Source organism: Ursus americanus, unplaced genomic scaffold (assembly GCF_024610735.1).
Source record: "Ursus americanus isolate L20-20 unplaced genomic scaffold, mUrsAme1.1.p SCAF_199, whole genome shotgun sequence".
Taxonomy (NCBI): Eukaryota; Metazoa; Chordata; class Mammalia; order Carnivora; family Ursidae; genus Ursus; species Ursus americanus.
Window position 1 is genome coordinate 20708 of NW_028273781.1, and position 24688 is coordinate 45395.

Sequence of the window (24688 nt, forward strand, 5' to 3'; positions counted from 1 at the left end):
CCCTCTGTAGCCCTCAGTTTGTTTCTCATAGTCCATAGTCTCTCATGTTTCATTCCCCCTTCTGATTACCCCCCCTTTCTTTATCCCTTTCTTCCCCTACTGATCATTCTAGTTCTTATGTTCCATAGATGAGAGAAATCATATGATAGTTGTCTTTCTCTGCTTGACTTATTTCACTTAGCATTATCTCCTCCAGTGCCGTCCATGTTGTAGCAAATGTTGAGAACTCATTCTTTCTGATTGCTGAGTAATATTGCATTGTATATATGGACCACAACTTCTTAATCCAGTCATCTGTTGCAGGGCATCTCGGCTCCTTCCACGATTTAGCTATTGTGGACATTGCTGCTATGAACATTGGGGTGCATATGGCCTTTCTCTTCACTACGTCTGTATCTTTGGGGTAAACACCCAATAGTGCAATGGCTGGATCATAGGGTAGCTCAATTTTTAACTTTTTAAGGGACCTCCACACGGTTTTCCAGAGTGGCTGTACCAACTTGCATTCCCACCAACAATGTAGGAGGGATCCCCTTTCTCCACATCCTCTCCAACAATTGTTTCTTGCCTTGTCTATTTTTGCCATTCTAACTGGCGTAAGGTGGTATCTCAGTGTGGTTTTGATTTGAATTTCCTTGATGGCTAATGATTTTGAACATTTTTTCATGTGTCTGTTAGCCATTTGTATGTCTTCATTGGAAAAGTGTCTGTTCATATCTTCTGCCCATTTTTTGATTTGTTTATTTGTTTCTCGTGTATTGAGTTTGAGAAGTTCTTTGTAGATCTTGGATACCTGTCCTTTATCTGTAGTGTCATTTGCAAATATATTCTCCCATTCCGTGGGCTGCCTCTTAGTTTTTCTGACTGTTTCCTTGGATGTGCAGAAACTTTTAATCTTGATGAAGTCCCATAAATTCATTTTATCTTTTGTTTCTCTTGCCTTTGGGGATGTGTCATGAAAAAGGTTGCTTTGGCCGATGTCGTAGAGGTTGCTGCCTATGTTCTCCTCTAGAATTTTGATGGATTCCTGTCTCACATCGAGGTCTTTCATCCATTTGGAGTTTATTTTTGTGTATGGTGTGAGATAGTGGTCAAGTTTCATTCTTTTGCATGTAGCTGTCCAATTTTCCCAGCACCATTTATTGAAGAGACTGTCTTTTTCCCACTGGATGTTTTTTCCTGCTTTATCAAATATTAGTTGCCCAAAGAGCCGAGGGTCCATTTCTGGGCTCTCTATTCTGTTCCATTGGTCTATGTGTCTGTTTTTGTGCCAGTACCATGCTGTCTTTGTGATCACAGCTTTGTAGTACAGCTCGAAATCCGGCATTGTGATGCCCCCAGCTTTGTTTTTCCTTTTCAACAGTTCCTTGGAGATTCGGGGTCTTTTCTGGTTCCATACAAATTTAAGGACTATTTGTTCCAGTTCTTTGAAAAACGTTCTCGGTATTTTGATCGGGATAGCATTGAAAGTGTAGATTGCTCTGGGTAGCATGGACATTTTAACTATGTTAATTCTTCCGATCCATGAGCATGGAATATCTTTCCATCTTTTTATGTCTTCCTCAATGTCTTTTAAGAGTGATTTATAGTTTCTAGAATAAAGGTCCTTTACGTCTCTGGTTAAGTTAATTCCAAGGTAACGTATGGTTTTTGGTGCTATTGTAAATGGGATGGATTCCCTAATTTCTCTTTCTTTGTTCTCGTTATTCGTGTACAGAAATGCAACTGATTTCTGAGCATTGATTTTGTATCCCGCCACGTTACTGAATTGCTCTATAACTTCTAATAGTTTGGGAGTGGCTTCTTTTGGGTTTTCCATATAGAGTATCATGTCGTCTGCGAAGAGAGACATTTTGACTTCTTCTTTGCCGATTTGAATACCTGTGCCAGTCTTTTTAGTTATGGATAGCTTTTTTTTTTTTCCCTTCAGATAGCTCTTTCTTGACTGTGCACATGCACGTGTATTCTTATTTAATTTTGAAAGGGATGTAAGAAACCACATAAAACAATTGGAATTCCTCAGCATATGAACAATGGACGTAGCCAATTACTGAAACTACCCAGTACTAACTTATTTTGACCTGGGAAGTGCAGCATTTCTACATATATCATTATAGAAAAAGCACACTCTTTTCTGCGAACTTTTTCCGTATTATTATCTCCTTTGTTACTCATAGTCAATAGTCGTTTGTACTAATAGATGAGAGAATGTGTCAGACACCAACAGATAATTCCAGATAATCCTGTCTGTTTTAAAATAGAGCCCTACACATGCATCCTCACACATGTGGGTCCTTTCAAACATACTGGACTCTGCTCAAGGTTTAGTTGTGTTAGCTGCCCTTTGAATGGTGAAGGGGAGAATGCTCAGGGATATTACGGAAATGAAAGAGATAAATGACAGTGTAGGTTGATTGTTTGTTTTTAATTCTCATGGATTGATTTTAGGTACCCTTTCCTACTACTTTTTGATTTTTGCTTTAGCATAGCTGGTGAGTTTGGGAACCACCTAGATGTGGCTCTGATTCTTAGTTAAGAATATTGTGCAAGCCACTTAACTTCTCTAAGTCTCGGTTCCCTTATTTATGTAGCAGGGATAATAGTAATACCTAATTTGCAGGATTATTTGCAGAGATATTAGAAACAACATGTTTAATTGCATGGTTCTAGGCACAAAACAGACACTCAAGTTTAAAACTTCATTAGCCTCGTGGTAATTCCCCTCTTTGGAAGATATGGTCTGGAAGTACTTGTCTCTGACCCTTCTTGTTTCAGTTTCTTCCAAGGATTCCCTTTAGACTCTGCTTCATTGCCAAGACAAAATTATGGATCACCTGAAGAGCAGACTAAAGCTCTATTGTCTAGTAATTTCAAATTTGTAAATTAACTTCATGTGAATTAAAAGCCTTTCTGTTTCTAACATTTTGTCAACTCAAGTTTGCAGCATTTTGCACCTGTCCCTTCAGAAACAGTTGATTCATAGAAAAAATTATTTAGTATTTCAAGTTAAAGCCAGAGAACTTTTTTAATAAGGAAGATCTAGTTGGTTGGCTTTTTTGTTTCCATCTTTCTACTCTGAGTCTTAATGGAAATCAGGTTTGAAATGTTAGAAGCAGTTGGTTTTCAGCATTGGGAAAGCTTATCTAATCAGGCATGTGAAGTGGCCTGTGTTGGATTTCTGTGCCAGAGAAGGCTAGGGGAGGTTGAGGAGATTATCACTCTTGCTTATAATTCCTGAGCATTGTCGAGACACTGGGTGAGCAGTAGGGATATTTAAAAAAAAATGTTGAACTTAGACCAGTCCAACACACATCCCACTCCCATTTGTGCTGGTCTCATAACAGGTGTAGGTGAGCAAATTTGAATCATGTAAAAGTTTGTCATTTCTGGGCTTGATGGTGAGGATTTCCTGTTTCACAGAATTTCGGATTGGAAGTTTTACATTAAATAGTGCTTTCTGGTGTATAGTCACTTTTGTAAACATGATCCCATCTGAGCCCCAAATAAAGTCTTCTAAGGAGGGAGGGCTGGTGACATTACTTTAGTTTTACACGTGAGAATAGTTAAGTCTCAAATAGCTCAAAGGAATTCCTCTAGATCACATGGTGAGTATAGAGCAAAGCTGGGGTTCGAACTCAGGTCCTGATTTCTAGGGCAGTTCTTGCTTCATTATACCACACTGCTTCCTGCATAATGTACCTGAATCTGAATTCTGTGCCCCAAGATAGGAAAGGATTCTCTTCCTTTCTGTTTGATTAGCCGTGGCAGAGCATGACTGCAGTGAAGCAGAAGTTGAGGATTCTTTCCCCAGATGATCGGTTAGCTTTTCCTAAAGCTATTCTGTGTCCCCAGTTGTTACTGTTACCACTGTTACCTGGACAGGATGTTGATCCAAAGTGAAATAGGCAGGAGAGTGTGGCTGACTCAGCTTAGTCCATCACAGCTTTCCATGTGTTCTGCCAGTGGGTCTGTAATGTCATGTTCGTTTACACGCATTTTATGTGCTCTGGGGTCTATTTCTTAGTCTTTTTCTCAGCTGTTTTTAATGTCTCAAGCCTTAGTTCTTCCTGAGTGGCCTGAAGTGACTTTCCTGTTCCTTACAGTTTCTCTAAAATCTCTCAAGAGCGTGCAGCATGGGCTTCTCCTCGATGTAATTTTATTTCATAGCCCCTGGCAGTTCTCTGCTTAACTTAAGCAGAATATAAATTGTGAATGCAGATAGGCGTGTCAGTATTGCACTGTCACTTATGTAAGTGCACTTTAGCTTTTCTTCTTTCCTTTTAACCAAAATGAGGAAATAGAGAATGTTTTGTTATGGTAGTTTTACACACACACCCGTGAGGAAATGCGGAGTTAGCTTCTGTGGGAAATGTAACTGATACATTTCAGGGAACAAAGTGCATGGTGGCTAAAATTTTAAGTCTGCCAAATGTTCATAGGGAAGGAAAGAAAAATGATCAAGCTCTCATATTGTACTTCAGTTTAGCTTATTAATTCCAAGGTTAATGATTTATAGGCGTCTCTGCCTTGTTTACACCTGTCAGTATATGAAAGTATGCTTGTCTTTCCACAGAATCCATTTCACAAGTTGTGCTTTTCATTCAAGGGAGCTATCTCAACAAGTGTTCTTTCAAGGGGAACAGCGTAGGAAAGCTTTCCACCCAGTGGCCAACTGGTTGAAGGTTTGATACCTCAATATCAGCAAAATGTCAAGTGGACCATTTTGACCCCTCCAGCAATCCAGCTGGACATTTGGCTGTGCCCTGTGGTCAGCTGATAGCTTCCTTGATGAAGGTGACTGTCATCCAGCCACACCAGGGCCATGCACCCTTCCTCACTAGGAAGTCTTTGAGACCTGGGATTCCCCAGTCTCTATCACCCTGAGGAGAGCTTTACTAGCACAGGGATAGCAGTGTTGCTCCTGAGGTACATAGCTTATTCAAAATGAATATAATTTGTTCTTAGAAAGTTGGGAATTGATTACAGTTTTTCTTCATGACGGGTTGAAATGAACAGACTTAAAACATTCACTCAAGTAAAAGAATATTCATGGTTTTGGTAAAGTGTTAAATTTCGAATTTGATAACTTGGAATTTGAATTAAACAAACATCCCTAATTTGTGTGTGTGTGTGTGTGTGTGTGTGTGTGTGTGTGTCTTTCGGGAGGAAGAATAGACCTTGGAACTGTTAAAAGAATGTTTTTTAGGGGCGCCTGGGTGGCGCAGTCGTTAAGCGTCTGCCTTTGGCTCAGGGCGTGATCCCGGCGTTATGGGATCAAGCTCCACATCAGGCTCCTCAGCTATGAGCCTGCTTCTTCCTCTTCCACTCCCCTTGCTTGTGTTCCCTCTCTCGCTGGCTGTCTCTAAAAAAAAAAAAAAAGAATTTTTTTATAATAGTGCCCATTCTCAGTTGGCGGAGAATAGCTATCCAAATGTTGCTCAGGTCTAGCAAAAAGATTTAGGGAAGTTGTAAGGAGTTTAATAACCATTGTGGAGTGACATAGATCGACACACCCAATTACACAAGACCTGAGTCTGAGAACTGTTGATGTGCAATCGTCCCATCAGCATCTGCTCATTATTATCAACAATAATAATGGCTCGACTATTTCTTTGGGGCCACATGAAAAGACAGTGTACCCATAGTAAAGGGTAAGTCAGACCTGACAAAAACATAGCTCTCCCTAAGCCTTTGTTCCCAAACTTCTCTTTATACGTTTCGTTTTGTTTGGTTTTGAAATATCTCACGTTATTTCTTGCTTGCCATTCATTTTCCTACTTAAATATCATGTCTTTCTAGCTCAAATTTGTGCCAAAACCATGAAGGGCCAATGTGTCTGGGTTATTTTTCTAATCCATTTCTTTGTCATTTGAAAGCCTTCATGTCTCTGGTTTCATGCTGCTTTATGTGTCCAAAGGTATTCAGTATCTTTTCTAGTTTACATTTTTGTTACAACTGCTGTCAAACCACTTCTGAGCTCTTTCTAATATAAGTCATTTTGGTCACTGTGAGTGGGAGGGGAGGAATCGGTTCACAGGAATAAATTTGCATGTTGAGAAGATAATATGTAATAGTTTTCAAAGCACTTTCAAGTGCACTGTATCTTTTAGAATACTATGTGTTCATTTCTGGAGACTGCAAGAGAGACCCTCTGAGACCTATTCAAAAGTCACGCTGTCAAGTCCCAGGACTGGCTGGAGAATCAAAGCCAGGTCTTTATTCTCTTCCTTGGCGTATAACTGGATCATTATTTTATTGGCAGAAATATGGAATCTTTCAGTTTTTAAAAGGTATTTGCTTGCCTTTTGGAAAGTATGTTAGCAGCCCTTTCCAGAGTGGAAAGAAGATAGTTATATTCTCCAGCCACAAATATCATTGTGTTATCTCCAGATCTTATTATTTCTAACTAGAGTCTGATGGCACTGCATGGCTTCTAAGTTACCTTTTGGAAAATTAAGGTTTTATAGAAATTAGTGAGCTTTTCCATGTCTTTCTGAAGGAACAGACTCAATCTAGTGATACAAATGTGTTCTTTGATTTCTTAACACATTATAAACTTTAATTTTGGGGTTCTAGTATTTGATTAACTTCTTTCTGAAGCATGTGTTTGTACACAAAATGGATGCTTAACTAGTGCTCATTGATTTCGGCAATTGGCCAAATGCAAGATGAGTATTGGTACAACAGTATCGTACAACTTCAGTGCCAGAGTTGCTGTGTGCAGACTGGCTGTGAGACCTAGTTTTACCTTTTGAGAACGAATGTAGATTTTTCAGAAATCACCCCAAGCCTGTGGTCCAGAAGTCTCGGAATGGGGCACAGTAAGCCCAGGGAATGTACTTAGGTAAGAGAACATTTAGGGAGTAGGTTTTATATTCCTTCTAAGAGTTAGGCCTTGTGCTGAATGTTAAAGTAATCGTTTCAGAGGTTTTCGTTTTGTTTTGTTTTGGTTGTCTAGTTTAGGCTCCTAGTGGTGAGCTGAGGAGAAGCAAAAGAGAAGAAGCCATTCTAGGGGATTTCCTTGGAGATTGTAGCTGGCTCTAAGGAGTCCTGGTTGAACTAGATGAGTAACTGGTTCCTATGACTAATGAACTTTGCAGGAGTCCTTTTGGTTGCACATGTAGCTCTCTGGGATTGCTATAAGGTTCCAAGTCATCACAGTTTGGAGTAATGGTTTTCAAACTTGAGTGGGCATTTGGAAGGTTTATGAGAACACAGATTCCTGGGCCCAGGGCCCACCCCTCGAGTTTCTGATTCTGTAGGCCTTCAGTGGGACCTGATAATTTGCATTTCTGACAAGTTCCCAGATGCTGCTGCTGCTGTTTTGGAAATTATACTTTGAGAACCATTGGCTTAGAGCAACATCAGGTGTTTGAGTTTTGGGGCAAAGAGAGCTATGCAAGCTTGGCTGGGATCTTTTCACAGCTCTTCCAGTGCACAGAGGTGAGCTTCCAGATGTATTAATTAATTCATCCAACAAGTACGTGAGTGTCCGCCATGTGTCAGCCACTGTTATAGTTGTTGGGGGATACTGTGAAGAAAGCACACAAAAATCCCTTTGTTTGTGGAACTTCCATGAGCATAGGTTGGAATTAACTTGATATCAGTCCTGCTGCTCATTGATGCTTGCAGGTGAGCCTGTTCTTTTTCTTAGCTCCCTTCTACTTATTTTACTTTCTTTTGGAATCTTTGAATTTAGTAATAATGACATTGATATTACTAATCATCACCACCACTTTTTATTGAGTGCTTGTTCTGTGTTAGAAACAGTGTAGTTATAGGTGGAGCTAGGTCTGTCTGATTGCAAGGCCATACTCTTTACTACCATGCTGTAGTCCAGGGTTTTTAAACTGCAGATTGTGACCGCTAGTGGGTCATGAAACCGATTTGGTGTAGGTCTCAGGCAGCACCGGGGCGGGGGTGGGGGTTGGAACTGAATAGAAAATATCACATAGGATAAGCATTGCTTTTTGAAATTTTTTCTGAGTATGTATATGTGTGAATATTGAGTTCTGACTTAAAATACTTTATTTCTTACTGTAGATCACAGTAAAAAATGTTTGCAAACTACTGCTGTGGGACCATAGGTCATCATTTAAAAAAAAAGATTAGAAAATTTAAGCCTTAGAAAAATAAGTAATTTTTCAAGGGCACAGAGTAGTCAGTGGCAGTACCAAGACAAGATACTTGAGTTTTAGCCCCTGGTTCACTGCTTCCTTTCTCACATGATGCCACTTCCTTAAAAGGGCACTATATTGCCTGGGAATTGAGTGTTATCTTTTCACGTGATGGAAATATGCCACGGAACCTTTAGAGATGCTGACAAAACTTGAAAAGGGAAGTTGAATGTCCATCTGTTCTGAATAGGTGAAAATTCTGCCATGAAACCCCCAAAGCGTGCAGATGAAGATGTAACATTTCTCCTGTTAGTTGTATACTTGGTAGAATGAGGATGATGATATTAACTAACAGTACCAGGCTCTAAGCGTGTTTCATATGTTAACTCATGTAATTACTAATAATTTTGGCATGGCCGTGGCTGGGACATGAATTCGGCGGTTTGGAGTGAGAGGGGGCGTCCTACCAGCATGAGTTAACACTTCTCTATGCTGTCCCCAGTTCCTCATTTTGTTCTTGTCGAATTCAGGGCTATTTTTCTCATAGCCTGGCTTACCTAGGCATGGTTTCAGCTTTGCTTTTCTTTTCTTTTCTTTTCTTTTCTTTTCTTTTCTTTTCTTTTCTTTTCTTTTCTTCTTTTCTTTTCTTTTCTCTTCTTTTCTTTCTTTTTTTTTCTAGAATATATACCTTCATTATGTGGCAATTTAGGTACCTAATACTTTAACCCTTTAATCAGTGCATTGCTGGTTTGCATCAGGGGCAGGGCTGTGGATTGTCAGCATGATCAGGTGGTGATATATGTCGGTCGTTCTAGAGAATGCTGCCCCAACACTTTATATCAAGGGGCTTAACGGTCTGTCCAAGAGTAATGGGAGACACTTGGAAATAACTTGAGAATGCTTACAGACCCTTTCAGCAAGTGCCCTTTGTGTATCTTAGCAATGGTCCATGGAAGCTGAGGATGTGCAAAGTCAAGGCCTCATCAGGAGGGCGGCAGGGATGGAGATTGGTGGGAAGGAGAGGCTAATACATTCTTCTTAAAAAAAATGACAGGTAGAAGTAGGTAGGGATGAGATGAAAATCTTAACTGTGTATCATAAAATTCAAGAGAGAAGGAGCCTAAAAGGCCTGGAGGAGTGAGGTGCTTGGCCTTCAGTCAGATGGCTAGATGATAGGGAGTGGGCAGGGTGCCTAGGTTATCATTCGGTGGCCCCTTTCATTCTAAGACATGTTCACCAATGTTGTCTTCCAAAGCACCTGGTCACAGGAAGGAGTGACTGTCATTTACCCTACAGGGAATGAAATAGAGGCACCAGGAACATGTACCAGGTTTATCTTTGCATTTTCTCCAGTTTGTTTGCTTTTTCCCTCAAATGCTGCGTACCCGCAGGGCTATGTGTGTCCTATTTCATGAAATGCAGGGGTAAAGCAAAAACCTCCAAACTTTTAATAAAATGTATGCCCCAAGAGAAAGAGTTTTTTTGAGCATGGACCCCCTCCTCCAACTAGGTAAATAAATATTTTCGAATTATATACATGTACAACTATTAAACCATACATGCGTATGTTAACTCTTAGTAAAGCTTAGTTATGTGTTTTTTAGACTGTAAATATTTAGACAGTCTTAAAGTGCTTCTTGTGCCCCATGGGATCGTCGTGCACCCCTCTACTTATGGGATATACACATCTCATTTTGCAGACCACTGGTACAGAATGAAAATTGAAGAGTTTAATGTCAAAGCTATTGGTTCTTTCATTAAATAGATTTTTTACTCTCAATATTTCTAATGTCCCTCTAGAAAATAGTTTTTGAATGTAAGTTTTGAATTAAAATGCTATCTTTGGGTGATGGACATTAAGGAGGGCATGTGACATGATGAGCACTGGGTGTTCTATGCAACTGATAAATTATTGAACACTGCATCTGAAACTAATGATGTATTATAAGTTGGCTAATTGAATTAAAAAAAAAAAAAGGCTTTCTTTCCAGGGTGGATTATGTGAGAATGGAGGATGTACATGAATTAAGTTGAATCCTTGAGAAAGAATGCTGGTTTTGATCTAAGGAAAATGAACAACCCCCCTTTTCTTCCAGTTAAAATTTTTTTGCTTTTGTTTTTTAAAGTAAACTCTTATTCCCAGCGTGGGCCTTGAACTCACGACTTGGAGATGAAGAATCTCATATTCCATGGATGGATCCAGCTAGGTACCCTACAACTTTCCCTTTCTTGGTCTGTGTTGGTACAAAACCCTTGTTTGATGTCATTAAGACTTCCCTCCCACCATTATACTGATTAACCTCATACTCTGTATTAGGGCTTGGTAAATGTTTGCTGATTTTTAAAAAAATTCCTTCAGTCTTAACTGGAGAGCAAACTAGAAATGACAGCGGTACAATGGACAGTATACCACACTTTGCTGTGGAGCTGCTGGTAAATGTATTGGTAACACGCAATGGTTGTTGAATTGTTGTAGGCCTTCTACAGTATCACCCAAAGTTGAGCAGGACTTGTAATCAGAAGTAAAGAAAATAAATTCGTTCATTTCATTTCTGACTTTGGAAGCCCAGGACTGTGGGGATTAGTTAAGACAAAGATATACTGAGTAAATGCAGTGAAAGATTATTTTGGTAATTAGAAGAAATTTCATTTTCGTAACGAAGTAAAAAGGAATAACACTGGTCATCATTTGTGGAGAGAGTGCAGAGCAAATTAGAGAGGAATAAAACTCATTTTGGCTACACAGCAGAGCCAGACAAACTCAGGGACATGTATTCTATATATATAGATATTTCCAAATATTTTTTCAGTTGTGAGGATGCAAATCATTAGAATATTAGAGCAGCTTGCTTAGTTACTGTTACTGGAAAAACGAGTTAAACCAAGCACATGTCCTACTGAGGGTGAGTCAACAGTGTCATTTTAACATAAGGAGGGACAGTACATTAAGTGAGTTATTCCAAGTCCTGTGGTTTTCCTCCAGCTGAGCAAAGACAGCTCTTGTTTCATAAATGGGGCTTACGTGCAAAAAAAGAAGTTGCCCATTTCCTTTCTTTCTCAATTATAGCTGGTTTTCTTTTTGCCCGACACTTTTCAAAACTCCATTTTCTCCTTAGATTTATATCATTTGATTTTCTGAATTTTGATGGAATATTTATTTGTGGAAAGTATATTATTTATTATAGACCAATTGTATTTTAAAGTTTTATTTCAAATTCATCTACCATTCATAGACCAGGGTTCGTATATGGTGTCAGATGTCCTTTAAAAAAATGTTGTGAGAGATACAGAAAAGTAATCTATTTTAACATGTCATTATTTTCCCAAGTTTTTTAGTGGTATGGACGTGAAATAGGGTGGTATTTTCTGGAACATTATACCAAACTGTAATGATGAAATTTATCCTTTTGACTTTGGAAGACAAGAGTGTGGTGTTCTGAGACTTGTGGAAAAATAGTGCTGTGAGATGTTTGAGGTTTCCTTAAACGGGATCCAAAATGATTAAGGGTATGTGTCTGGATACTGTATTCCTTGGTTTGGGAAGGTGAGTTTTTGTCTTTTTTTCCGTCTCAGTTGATTTCCTTTAATTAGGAGAGAAGCAGACCAGATGAAGAAAATATTCTGTGTCTTATGGCATTCTTGGTTTACCACATTAGTTATTACATGCCTTCTCTGACTAGCAGGCCACACTTTTTCTGTTTAGAAGTTCAGTTTTCACTAAGTTAACTGCAGATGTGTTCTTTGGAGGAATTTATTTCCGATCAGTTGAATGATGGGTAGGTTGATCAAATTATGATGGGTTACTGACTTTTAATAGGGTCACTGTTCTTAAGAGTAAAATCTTGTCAACATAAGATGTGATCATTCTTATGATCTGGTTCGGAATTTCCTTTTGCTTCTTGATGCTACACTGAATTGAGAAGAAATGGTATCTAATTATAATTTTGCAAAGGAAGAACTCTGTACAATTCCACCCATTCTTTTACCTCATAGGGTAGTTTGTTTTTGTGTTTTTCCTGAGAAATAATACATAGCAGTATATTGAATCCTAGAGTTGGCAAGTTTTCAAAAGTGGGGTTCTTTTGTTGTGGAGGTAGGAGTGATACTAATGAATGTCCTTGTTAGGGCATGTGCATGAAGAGTGGTTCTGAAATACAGCGTTGGTGGCCCCTCTTATCCTTGGAACTCTGTCTTGTTTTGGTTTTTGACAAGCATGTGGCCATTAGCTGGTCTTTGGCATAAATGTGTTTTATGTACATAGCTGGTATGTGGGTGCTTATCTGCATGAGAATATTCTGTTAATGAGGTTCGCAGGTTTGGGTGGACATCAGGTTTTTTGACTGCATTTCAACAGATGTAGTGAGTGGAAGGATGCTGGACTGGTAGATAAAAGGCTTGTGTTCTGGTACAGGTTTGGCCATCTTGAATGACTTTGGGCAAGTTCCTTATTTCTTTGAGTTGCAGTTTCCTCTTCTGTAAATGGTGCTAATACCAATTTGCATGCCTTAAAGGGTTGTTGTGGGGATCAAATGAAATCATTTGTATGAAAATGTTTTGTAAACTATGAGGGTATTTTTATTGTAGCATTGCCTTTGGTCAGACTTCTCAGGGGTGAGAAAGCAAGAGTTTTGGGAGCTAAGGTTCTGATTTGTTTGGCCAGTGTTCACATTGGTCTTAGAATACTTGTAGGTTTGGGTGGGGGAACATAGCTGGAAATCAGCTAGAAATCCCTGCCCACTAGAAGCTGAGATGTTAATCCTAAGCATGTGTTGCCTCCATCTTTAGGTACAGCAGGTGTTTGTTACTCTCATTTTACTGGAAGGACACCGACCAGCCAACTAACCTCGGATGTGACCGGCTACTTTCTGAATCCACATCATTAGAATTACTCCTTAAGGTTAAGATATTGTATTGTAGGAAGGTTGCTGATTTGGGGGTATTTTCAGTGGAGTTGGAAGAGCACATACAGAAGCCCACTGTGTGCAAATTTATAAACTTGTTCTATTTAACTCAAAAATCCAGATCACATGAGGAGGAGGATACTTGATTCACTTGACATTTTTAATATAAAACTTAAAGTATTTGAGACTTTCCATGGTAACTTCTATTTAGGCTTATAGCCAAAGTGATTACAATGCCTTGGTTTTCGTATTTTCGATGAGGTAATGTGTGCTTTGGTGGGGAGGAGGAGAAATGTTATTTAATCACCAGCACTACGCTAATAACCACATTAGCTAAATCCTTTGTCCCTTTACTTGAACTCAGGGTTACTTGCTTTAATACTGGTTTTCCAAAGGACTTAATCCTGTTAATGTGAAGAGGTGAGGGTGGGAAGGACATTCGCACTGGGCTTGGAGTGGTGTAACTGGCAAAACTCCCTTTCTAAATCCCTCTTGTTCTATATGAATATCACTCCCATGTCCCTAAAGTGGAATGAAGTTTTACTGAGGAGAGTATTTTAAGAGTGATAAACAAAAGAGATGAAAATATCTCCTCTGCCAGGTCTTTGTGACCTTAGAAAGCTAGAGTAAACTATCATTTTGCAGATTTTATTTTTGTCTTCTTTTGTGGGAAATTAGGGACTTGTTTAGAGAGATAGAAAACTGGCCAGATCTTTCAACAGTTTGGCTTTAAAAACATTTTCCAAACATTTACCATATGCCTAGCATTACATAGCTGGGTTGAACCTAGGTAGGACAGACGTGGTTGTAGGTATTGCTGAGTCCAAAATCTGTCTTTTGCTGGACCCCCTTGGGCTGCCAGGCAGGAGGAGTGGCAGCAAGGGAGATGAAATGGGTGGTAGGTTAGGGCATCTGCTTTTTTTCTTTCTTTTTTTTTAATTCCTCTAGGAATTTATGACTCCTTTATGGTAGTTGGGGAAGACCAGGCTCCAGAAAGCCAATACCCCTTCTAGGATTTACCCCCCCCATTTTATTTTAATATATTGAGGTTTAGATTATTTTTGTAGCTCTTTCTGAGAACTCTGGACTGAAGCTGAAACAAGAGAAGTCTCTTGGCCTCTCTAGAATGAAGAAAACTTTCGTTGAAGGCAACATAAATCTTGGGTTTGCCAAATCAGGTGCTGCTGCAAATGGAGAAACGTAGATTTCCTTTCTGTTTTAAAAAACACGAACATGGAATGCTCAAGTTCTGATGTGGTCCTGTATTAAAGGAAGCAAAATTTTCTGTCTTTGCTGCTTTTCTTTGCTCATCCAGCAAGAACTGGATGAGCAAGAAAGGCTGTGCCCATTTGCAAATCAGGTTGTGGCTGTCAGTGTGTGGGGCTGTTTTTGTTAAAATGACTGTTACAATTCCATAGAAATCTAGGTAGGCTTAGAGATAAATTCTTACCTACATTCACAGTAAAGAAAGAATATGAGTAGTCGAAAGGTTTGTGAGTCAGGAGAGGAATTTTAAAGAGGCTTGATTAAACATTGAAATTATCAGCTCTTCATCAAATATCTTTAAGTGTATGTTATTACTACCTTTTTCTGTTGACCCTGGGACCCAAGTTCTGTTGGTGTGAATTGGCATTGATGTGTGTTTGAAGAGATAATTGAGAAGAAGGGAGCAATTGAAAACAAAACTAAATAAAAATTAAAGTTTGGAGCTATAGTACGTGTTTTCTTCCCTCAGTAGTTAATAAAATTTTGATATTTTCCTAGTGTTTACCTTCTTCTATTCCAGGGTTGTTGTCCCAGACATGTTCTCTGGAAATGGAAACAATATGCATTTACCATCTCCAGATTGAGACATTTTACTCACAATACTTGTTTCTGTGCTTATCTGGAATATTCTGGGTACGAGCCCAGGGTTTAGGGCCTTTTGAGCGCTTGAGTTGAAACAATTGTCAGTGGAACACAGTAAAAACTAAATAAATTAATTAAAAAAAGCCAAACAGTTCTCAGTGATGTGAGTTTTGTATTGAATATTGCCCACAGGTGAATAGGGTTTGGTTTTGGCTGAAGGTGTAGAACCTCTGTCACCCACATAATATAGAAATAACCCAAGTGTTAGGACCTTAGTTTTTGCAAGCCCTGGCTTCAGAACAGTTAGCTAGAATGGAATGGTGCTTTATGCTGGACTCAGATTTTTTGTCATACAATGACACTTTATGGTTTTCTGGTGACCTCATTCTTGGGATTAGCCTTAATTGCTACAATGAAAGTTTTTAAAAAAGGCCGTGGGGAAGGATACTCATGAGGAAATCTGGGGCTGTTCTCTGGATTTTTCCCCATTTGGTTTTGGGAAGTCTCCTTGATTTTATTTTTTTATTTATGATTTTTTAAAAATTTGATTTTATTTAAATTCAAGTAATTAACATAGAGTGTATTGTTAATTTCAGAGGTGGAGTTCAGTGATTCATCAGTTGCGCATAACACCCAGGGGCTCATTACATTATGTGCCCTCCTTAATTCCTTGATTTTATATAATGTAACAATCTTAGGTTTTGCCATTTTTATTTTTAACATAATTTGTCCCTTATTCTTTCTTTTTGGAGTCTACCTCCAAAATAATAATAATAGAAATTGTCTACTCCATTTTAAATGTCTACTCCATTTTAAAAGTTTCCTGAACAATTTAAGCTAAAAGAACACTTTGTTTATTTTGGGTGGGTAGCAAGAAGATTATATATATTTATAAAATTCTTTTCCAGCAAGGGTACTTAAAAGCATGTATTTAAAATTAAGAGCTTTTAAAAAAATGAAGCTGTACTTAACAAAATTGTCTTTAAAAAGCTTTAAAAAGGGAGCGTTTACTAAAAGCACAGGAAATTGGGGACAGGCTGAATTTGTTTCTGATAACAGAACAGATAGATCATAGAGGAGATGATAGAAGGTAGAGGACAATAGGATATCACCTCAGATTGGCCTTTTTTGACCACTATATATAGAGAAATGAACTTCTTCATAGAGAATAATTTAACTTCTAGATTCGGTATAGCTTCTTCCCTTTTCATAGAGGATAATTTAACTTCTAAATCCAATATAGCTTCTTCCGTCTTGGGTTTTATTACACCGAGATCTTGAACCTTTTGGATATAAAAATCCTGTAATTGTTTTGGCCAGTGTCATTTTACAAAGTGTTAGATACTTAATAGAAAAGAAATACATCGGGGCTACTTTGGATCAGATCGGCGCTTAGCTTTCTATGGATGTGTATCAGTGCATCTACTCATGGGGAAAATGGTACTATATAATGAAAACATGATTTTAGCTTACCATTCACTTGAAATTTTTCTTACTGTGTTTTCTGCATTTGCCGTTTAGATGTAAATTATTTTGGTTTCTGTTCATCCCATTTAAATCAATTCTTAACCACAATAGACATGGCTTAAGATTCATGGGGAAGAGTAGGGGAGTATGTATTATCTTTATGCAAATTTTAAGGCAGGAATTTCCAAATATGTTTCAGTTTTATGAAGATTAGAAAAGTATAGTTCCACTTTCTCAACTTCTCATCCTTGTTAAAGGCCAGGAAATTTGCACCATTTTTTCCTTCTTATTTTACTTTTCTACTGCTTATACAAAATGAAATCAGAATTATTAGACACAGTCACATTTGGGTATCACTATGCTTATTAAAATTGAAGCCTTAGAAAATTCTGAACACATAAAGTGGTTGTTGACTTTGTCAAAAGGTTTTGTGTTAAAGATAGTTCAGTGAATATCTTATGAGTATTGACTATACCTGCTATGGTCCAGGCACTGTGCTAGGTCCTGGGTATACAAAGATGAGCCAATTATGATCACGGTCTTTAGAGAATTTACACAGAGGTAGGGGAGAGAGACAGGTGAGCCAGCACTTTATTAAATCTGCCTAGGAAGTAATGGGAGTACAGAGGAGGAACATCTAAATCAGATTGGAGGGTGTCTGAGGGCTTCTTAAGGAAGGTAATGTTTTTTTCTATGATTTGCAATGTAGGTGGGAGTAAGCGAGATGGATAAGAAAGGGAGGGGAAGTATTTTCCAAATGAAAGAATGTATGTATGTGTAGAGGTGATTATTAACAAATTTACCACATCTGATTTATAAATATGTTTTTATATTTTTCCATTTTATTTAACTCAAATTAAAAATTTTCTGCATTCTTTAAGAAGACAGAAAAATGAAGGAAATAACACAGTGTATAGTATATGTCAGTAGAGCACAGCAAATATTGATGAATTTTGCTCTTTGCAATAAATAAATCCAGTAGTATAAAATAGGACAAAATCGTAACTTTTTAAATCAAAGCTTATTCTAGACTCATCAACTCAGTAGGACAAATATCTTTATAAAACAAAAATTCTAATAATGTCGAAAACACCCTTATGTTATTTATAACTTCAGTTTTTGTTGGTTATATTTTCTTTAGTCAAGATATACCTGTTGTTGAAAAGTAGTAATATTTTGCTATGAACTCTGTAGCCTATGCCTTAATCTCTATGGGTCTGATATCAGCATCTCTTAAGTGGGAAACACATTTTCTATTAGATGATATCTGTAAAGGACAGAGAAATCCTTGTAACACTGTCAGGAAAATAAAATTGGTATCTCCCTTGTTGCATTCATTTGCCTTTTAATCAAGAGGAATTTCAAGGAGGAAGACAGATGTTTCTCTACTTTGTTTTTATTTAAATATACCACTTGGGATTTGAAGCTTCTGCACTTCTGTTTGTTTGTTTGTTTTCATGGCTTGATCCCCAAAAATGGAGTAAAAAAATTAGTGGAAGTTTGTTGTTTGAAATCACAGGGTGCTATGAGAATTATTGCAAATCCCTGATGTCTCTCTGCCTGCCCTCAACTCTCTTACTTTTGGTAATAATGCAAGCAGTCATTTTAGAAAACCTTGCTTTGTTGTTTTTACTGAGCCCCTTCCAAACACCATGTGCCTGAAGCAACAGCAGCCAGCTGTAGCCAAGTTCCTAGGGCATAAACTCAGACTTCTTCTCTCTCAAATGCTGCTACTTGAGATTTGCATAAACGTTGAAGAGAAAATTAAAAGGGCCCTGTATGCTGTCTCTTCACATATTTTAGGAACCCCACCCATTTAAGATATTAAAACGTCTTTTGAGTGAGCGGTGGATATGAACACAGATATCACACTGCAGACTGACAGAGCAGGATATGGAAAAAAAAATCATGTGAGATAGACAACAGACAGAGGCTTATTTGAAGAGGCTTCAAAGCAACAAGTAATGCCAATTTACACCGATTACGTGTTAATGTAACAAGTGAAACACATTGAAGGCTGCTCAGATTACAGCCGGCTGGGGTGCAGACTTAATTACTCGTGTTAGAGATTCCTAAAACAAAGGCAGGCTTTTAAACCAGTGATATATAACTGTCATGATACTGAAAAGCCCTAGAAAACCTAGGCAAATGCCTGGACGAAATTTTAAGGATGATTCCAATCTATCAGGATACTTTGGGCCAGTCCCTAAATGGGCTTATTCCTGAGGTGCTAGAACTGGTTAAAATCAATGACAGTTTATTCTGTTGTTTGCAGTATTTATAGACAAATGAGGCCAATAAACTTGAGTAAATACTAGGACCTTGTCTGTACTGAGTTACACAGTGCTAAGCACAAGGGTTTGGGTTGTATTTCATTTTTCCTTTTTCTTTTTTTTTACAGATTTTATTTATTTATTTGACAGAGAGACAGCGCGAGAGGGAACACAAGCAGGGGGCTTGGGAGAGGAAAAAGCAGGCTCCCAGCAGAGGAGCCCGATGCGGGGCTCGATCCCAGGACCTTGGGATCACGCCCTGAACCGAAGTCAGACGCTTAACGATTGAGTCACCCAGGCGCCCCTGGGTTGTCTTTCTTAGAGGTTCTTTCTGGGGTGGTCCTGAAATTGACATTTAGAGGGTCTGCTAAAGTTATTTAATAAAAGCAATTTTTATTTTGTTTATATTTATCTTAGAGTCATTTGGGTAAATCATATTCTCTTTGCCCCTGTCCCTAACTTCCCTCCATTATGCTGTATGGACTGTAAGGATAGGAATTGTTTTACTTCTGTTTGATTTCCATTCTATGCCTAGTAGAGGGCCATGCTCACAATAAGTTCTTCAACAAATATAGAACTGTATTAAAATTGAAAGGCATTTTTGCTCATATATAGTGTTTATTTTACCTTTACTGTGTCACTTCTTATTCCTACAGTGCTACACCTTTTTTTTAAAAAGCGGTGACCTCTGATTTTTTTTTTTTTTTTTTTTTTGTAGTTGTAGTAGTAGTTCAGTATTTCTTTCATTAGACTGTTAGTGATGGCAGCTGGGAAGAATTTATTCCACTTATTGATATTACATCTTAAATCCCCAGGGCTCTTCTATTTTTCCAGATTTCTCAGTTTGTTTAAACTGGGGTGTGATTGATTTAACAAGTTTATCATGCATTCATTTAACAAGTTTATCATGATAGCATTTATCATGCATTCATTCAACTTACCAAGAATTTAAGTACCTACTATGTGAGCTAGGCTTTTTTGAGCTCTTACTGTGTATCAGGCATTCGAGGTTGTTTAAGTGTATTAATTCAGTTAGTTCTTACAGGGCTCTGAGAGATGATTTTACAGGTGAAGAAACTAAAAGAGAAAGAGATACAGATATAGATAGTAAATGGAGGAGCTAGAATCCAAACTCAGATCCTGATTTTAGCATCTGTGCATGAAATTATATTGCCTCAAATATACAGAAAAGAAGAAATGTTTTCTATCCTCTAGGAACTTAAACATGGAAAAATAGAGAAGACAGCATAGAATTAAGTGCTAAACTGTGAGTGAGTTATGAATGTCTTAAGAGTCAGGGGCTCTGAGGGTGAGGAGGGAGGTGGGCTGGGCCTCAGTCGAATGAATAGAGTGTCCATAGTGGAGGGAAAGTGGCAGCCAAGGAAGCTGAGATGTGGGTAGACATGGAGCTAAGTGCAGTGGTGATCCATGCCAGCAAGAGACTGCATTTTATTATGGTGGGAGGATCCCGGGAGTGTAAGGTGGGCTGTAATCTTGAAGGTGAGCCTGAGGGTTTAGACTGGAAAAAGAAATGGCTTGTCCCTGGAAAAAGTGCCGTCTGTGCCATTATGTGAAGGTACTGTATAGACCTCTCAGCTGGTTCTTCTGAAGCTGAACTGAGAGTAAGTTCTGAGAATTAAGAACTGAAAGCCAATGCAGATTAGAGAGTGCTGTACCAACACTTTGCAAGTGGGGCTTCTGGGAGGTTGGATGAGATTAGAATAAAATCCTTACCACTTTGGGGGAGCTGAGAAAATAGATGTCTTCAACTTAGTTTAAAAAGGGCTGACTTGAATAAGCTTATATAAAAAAGAAAAAAAGCCCCTTTACTCACTGAAACATTTTACGAATGTGACCATTTTCCTTCCTTCCTTCCTTCTTTCCTTCCTTCCTTCTTCTTTCTTTTCTTTTTCTTTTTCTTTTCTTTTCTTCTCTTTTCTTTTCTTTTCTTTTCTTTTCTTTTCTTTTCTTCTTTCTTTCTTTCTTTCTTTCCCAAAGATTCATTTATTTCAGTGAGAGAGAGAGCGAGCACAGTGGGGAGGAGCAATGGTAGAGGGAGAGAGAATCTCAAGCCGACTGCATGCTGAGTTTGGAGGCTGATGTGGGGCTTGATCCCAAGACCCTGAGATCAGACCTGAGCTGAAACCAAGAGTCAGACGCTGAACTGACTGCACCACCCAGGCGCCCCTACAGTTGTGACTGTTTTCAAACACAAATCTGATTGTGTCATTTTCCTTGCTTAAAGCTGAGCAGTACTTACCCTTGCACTTAGACCAGAAGCCGGGGTCCAACCCCTGCCTTCCTCCTATTACTTTCCCTCCTTGCTTAATAGTCTCCAAGCACGTGAACTTGGAATACCAGTCTCATTCCCATCTTAAGGCCTCTGCACTTGCTCTTTCTTCAGTTTGGGATTGCTCTTTCCCGCATCTTCATGATTCTTCTTCATTTAAATCTTAGCTCAAAGGTACCTTCTGAGAGAGGCCTTTCCTACTCATCCTATCTAAAGGAGGTCTCTATATGTCCGGCCGTTGTGATTACTCTGTCTCCCATATCTGGGTTCGGTTTCCAACAGAATCTATCACTTAGCACTGTCTAAAATGACATTATTTATTTATTCATGTATTATCTATCTTTCCCTAATAAAAGGTTCATGGGGACAGGAACTTTATTCTGTTAAGTATGGAATCCCTGACATTAGGGTCTGCACCTCATGGAGTAGATGCTTTGTAAATATGTTCATTTTTTTTTAATTATATGTTAGTCACCATACAGTACATCCCTGGTTTTTGATGTAAGGTTCAGTGATTCATTAGTTGCGTATAACACCCAGTGCACCATGCAATACGTGCCCTCCTTACTACCCATCACCAGCCTATCCCATTCCCCCACCCCCCTCCCCTCTGAAGCCCTCAGTTTGTTTCTCAGAGTCCATAGTCTCTCATGCTTCATTCCCCCTTCTGTATGTTCTGAATATTAGAAGCCCATTCCCTAAAATGTTGCACAGAAAATGTGTGAAAATTAAAATTGGTCTCTAAATTTTGTGTCACATTGCCAAGTTGATGGAGTGATGAAACTGGAATCTCCTGCTTCTCTTGACTTTTGCCCTTTTTTGGGGGGAGGGAGGCATGCACACGGAGACACACACACACACACAGTATATGAGATTGATTCCAGTCAACAGTGTTTATTGAGTGATCACTGTGGCTTAAGATGAAAACTCCTTTTGTGAGTGACTCATTTCTCTGAGTCTACTAAAACATCAGTTAAGCATCTGTTCTCTAAATGGGATATGATTGAGCATTTCGTTTTTTACTCTACAAATAGAAAGGTGCTTTCAATTTCACTGTTAAATTTAAATGTTTTACATTGGAAAAAGAGCACATTGAATTTTAAAATGAGATCTTTTCTGGTTTCACTGTAATTTTTTGAGTTATCAAAGTTTTAATTTCTCTTTGAATGGCAAAGAATTACAGTATTCCTTTAGAAATACCCCTGAGCAAAGTCACAAGTCTCAAATTTTACTTTATTTTTCTTTTGTCTATTCAGGCAGTATATTGCTGTCTAGATTACACAAGACCTCTAGCGGATTCTGTAGTCCTAGGGGATTCCTTAACATGGGCACTCATGCTTTAGTTGTTCTCAAAGTATGGTTCCTCAGACTTGTAGCATCAGCATCACCTGGGAACATGTTAGGAATGCAAGTGCCCAGGCCCCCTCTAGACCTCCTCAATCAGAAACTCTGGCGGTGGTGTCTGGGAAGCCCTCCAGTTGATTCTGATGCACACTTTGAGCACCATGGCTTAGTAAATGTTAAAGGGTCAAGGTAGCATGATCCTACAGATTAGCCAAATGGCATTAATTATTAGCTCTGTAAGCCCACCTCCTTTTTGGTCACTGAATTTGATTGGTTCACTGAGGCTAGGCTGTAAAGTTATTTGCTTGATGGGTTGCCACATACTGACTTTGGGTTGTTTGTATTTCTCTGAACCTGTCACTGTAATGATTTGCCAGGACACTTAATAGGAACAGACTGTAATTTTTTTGCACCCATGGCTTTCTGAGTCATGGGTGCTAGGCTCTTCATGTCTTTCTGCGTAGATTTCTCCAGGTACCAGGCATGCCTTTCACATGCTTTTAATGAGGGAGGTGTCACTGTTGGATCATAGGAGACCTTCAAGAACATTTAGTTCTCCCCAGTTTAGTTTACTGGTAGGGAAATTGAGCCCCCATGAGGTTGTGCTTTACTTACAGTAGTACAGCTAGTTAGTGGTAGAGGTAAGATTTCAGGTTTCTGGACTCCACTGAGCCAGGATTCCTGCAGGGGGAGGACAGAGCTGCAGCTTAACTTGCTCTGTGCTTGCAGGACATTCCTTTCCTACTGACAGGTTTTCTTTTTTAAAGGAAAAGAAAGCAAATAGAAAAAAGTCAGGAAGTTCTCATTGAAACTAATAAAAGTATCTAAAGAGAATGAAAAAAGCAGTTTGAGAACTTTGGTATGGAGGAAATAATCTGACATTAACTGTTTTAATTATAGTTGTTGCATTGGCCTTATCATAAGGTGTGGGAAGAGGGAGCATTTGAGCCCTACAGGGAAGTGGGATATGGACAACAAGATGATCCTCTTCCTGAATCTGCCTGTTCGGGCTGCAGCTTAGTGACTGTGTGATCCCAGCAGCTGTCAGAGATGGCACTGGACTCAGCAAGAGACCTGGGTCTCAGGCCTAACACTGCCACAGCTAGTGGTGTGATGTTCCATGAGGAGGTCACCTAACCTCCTTGGCCTGCACTTTCTAGTAAATGGGTATAACAATGCCTATCCTGCCCATCTGAGAAGAAAAATGTCAGATAGTGGGAAACAGTGTATCACTGTAGTTAGGAGCACAGACTCTCTTGCAGGTTCCAGACTCCCTAAGGTTCAAATTCTGGCTCTTTAACCCACTGGTGTGGTAGTAGCAGGTCACTTAGCCTTTTTTGTGGAACACAGATAATGAAATTAACTGCTTCACAGCATTGTAGGGAACATTGTATTAGTTAGTCTGTGTAAAATGCGTAAAATAGTATCTGGGATTTAGTAAGCGCAATGTGTTAGCTGCAGTGGTTATTACTATTTTAAAAATACTATTTTAAGAGATGAGATTTCTGTAAACATGTTCTCAAATGATTCCATTGCTTGGTAATGGGTACTGGGCAAATAGCGGGTTCTTATGCAGTACTTTTTTTTTTTAAGGAAAGCACTTCATTTTTTTTTTTAAGATTTTTATTTGAGAGAGAGAGCATGCGCACGCGCACACACACACACACACACACACACACACACACACACACACAACAGAGAGAGACACAAGCAGTAGGAGAGGGAGAAGCAGGCTTTCCACTGAGCAGGGAGCCCGATGCGGGACTCGATCCCAGGACTCTGGGATCATGACCTGAGCCGAAGACAGATGCTTAACCAACTGAGCCACCCAGGTGCCCATCTTATGCAGTAATTGTTAATGGAGGAATTGTTCTAGCGTCCAGCTTAGCCTGGGCTCCCCTGTGAAGCAGCTGATTTTGATGCCCTAGAATGTCAGGCCTAGAGCCTGTGATATTGAGCAGTTTATTCATAGAATGGTATGGCTAGAGAAAAGTCACAGGTGGAGACTTCTCAATTTTGCTTTCAGGTATTTGTATATGAACCGTCCTAGCAGATGGACATCTTAATAATCTTATAGAAAAAGTTCATTAACTTCATTTTTAGCTTTTGTTGTTTGACTAGGTTTCTTTCTGGCTTGCCTTTCCAGTTGTTGTAAGGATTCTTGGTAAGGATTTTGGTAATGAAAATTCTAATTCTAAAAGCTAAATAATCAAGTTATCCAGCAAGTGAGTGGTAGACTTTAGGAGTCTTTCTCCTCTTGTGGCTGAAATCCATGAAAATTTCTACTATTGCTGTTTATCTCTGAGTAGTCTGTTTTTGGAAGGGATTATGGTGTGAGGTGCCTTTTCACTGCCTTGTAAAAGGACTGGAGTTTCAGAATTTGAGAATTGTTGTTCTATCTGCATATATAAAATTAGCTTTTTATTTTCTTTACTTTCACCCTCCCCC

The 24688-nt window shown here is 38.8% G+C and overlaps 1 long non-coding RNA gene across 1 annotated transcript in view; it reads left to right on the forward strand.

Moving 5' to 3' along the window:
* Positions 1–1620: 1620 nt before the first annotated feature.
* LOC148106608 (uncharacterized) overlaps positions 1621–24688 on the forward strand; it is a 35113-nt gene continuing 12045 nt past the window's right edge. The window contains exon 1 of the long non-coding RNA XR_015723684.1: positions 1621–5651. This is a non-coding gene — a long non-coding RNA (uncharacterized LOC148106608). The remainder of the gene's footprint in view (positions 5652–24688) is intronic.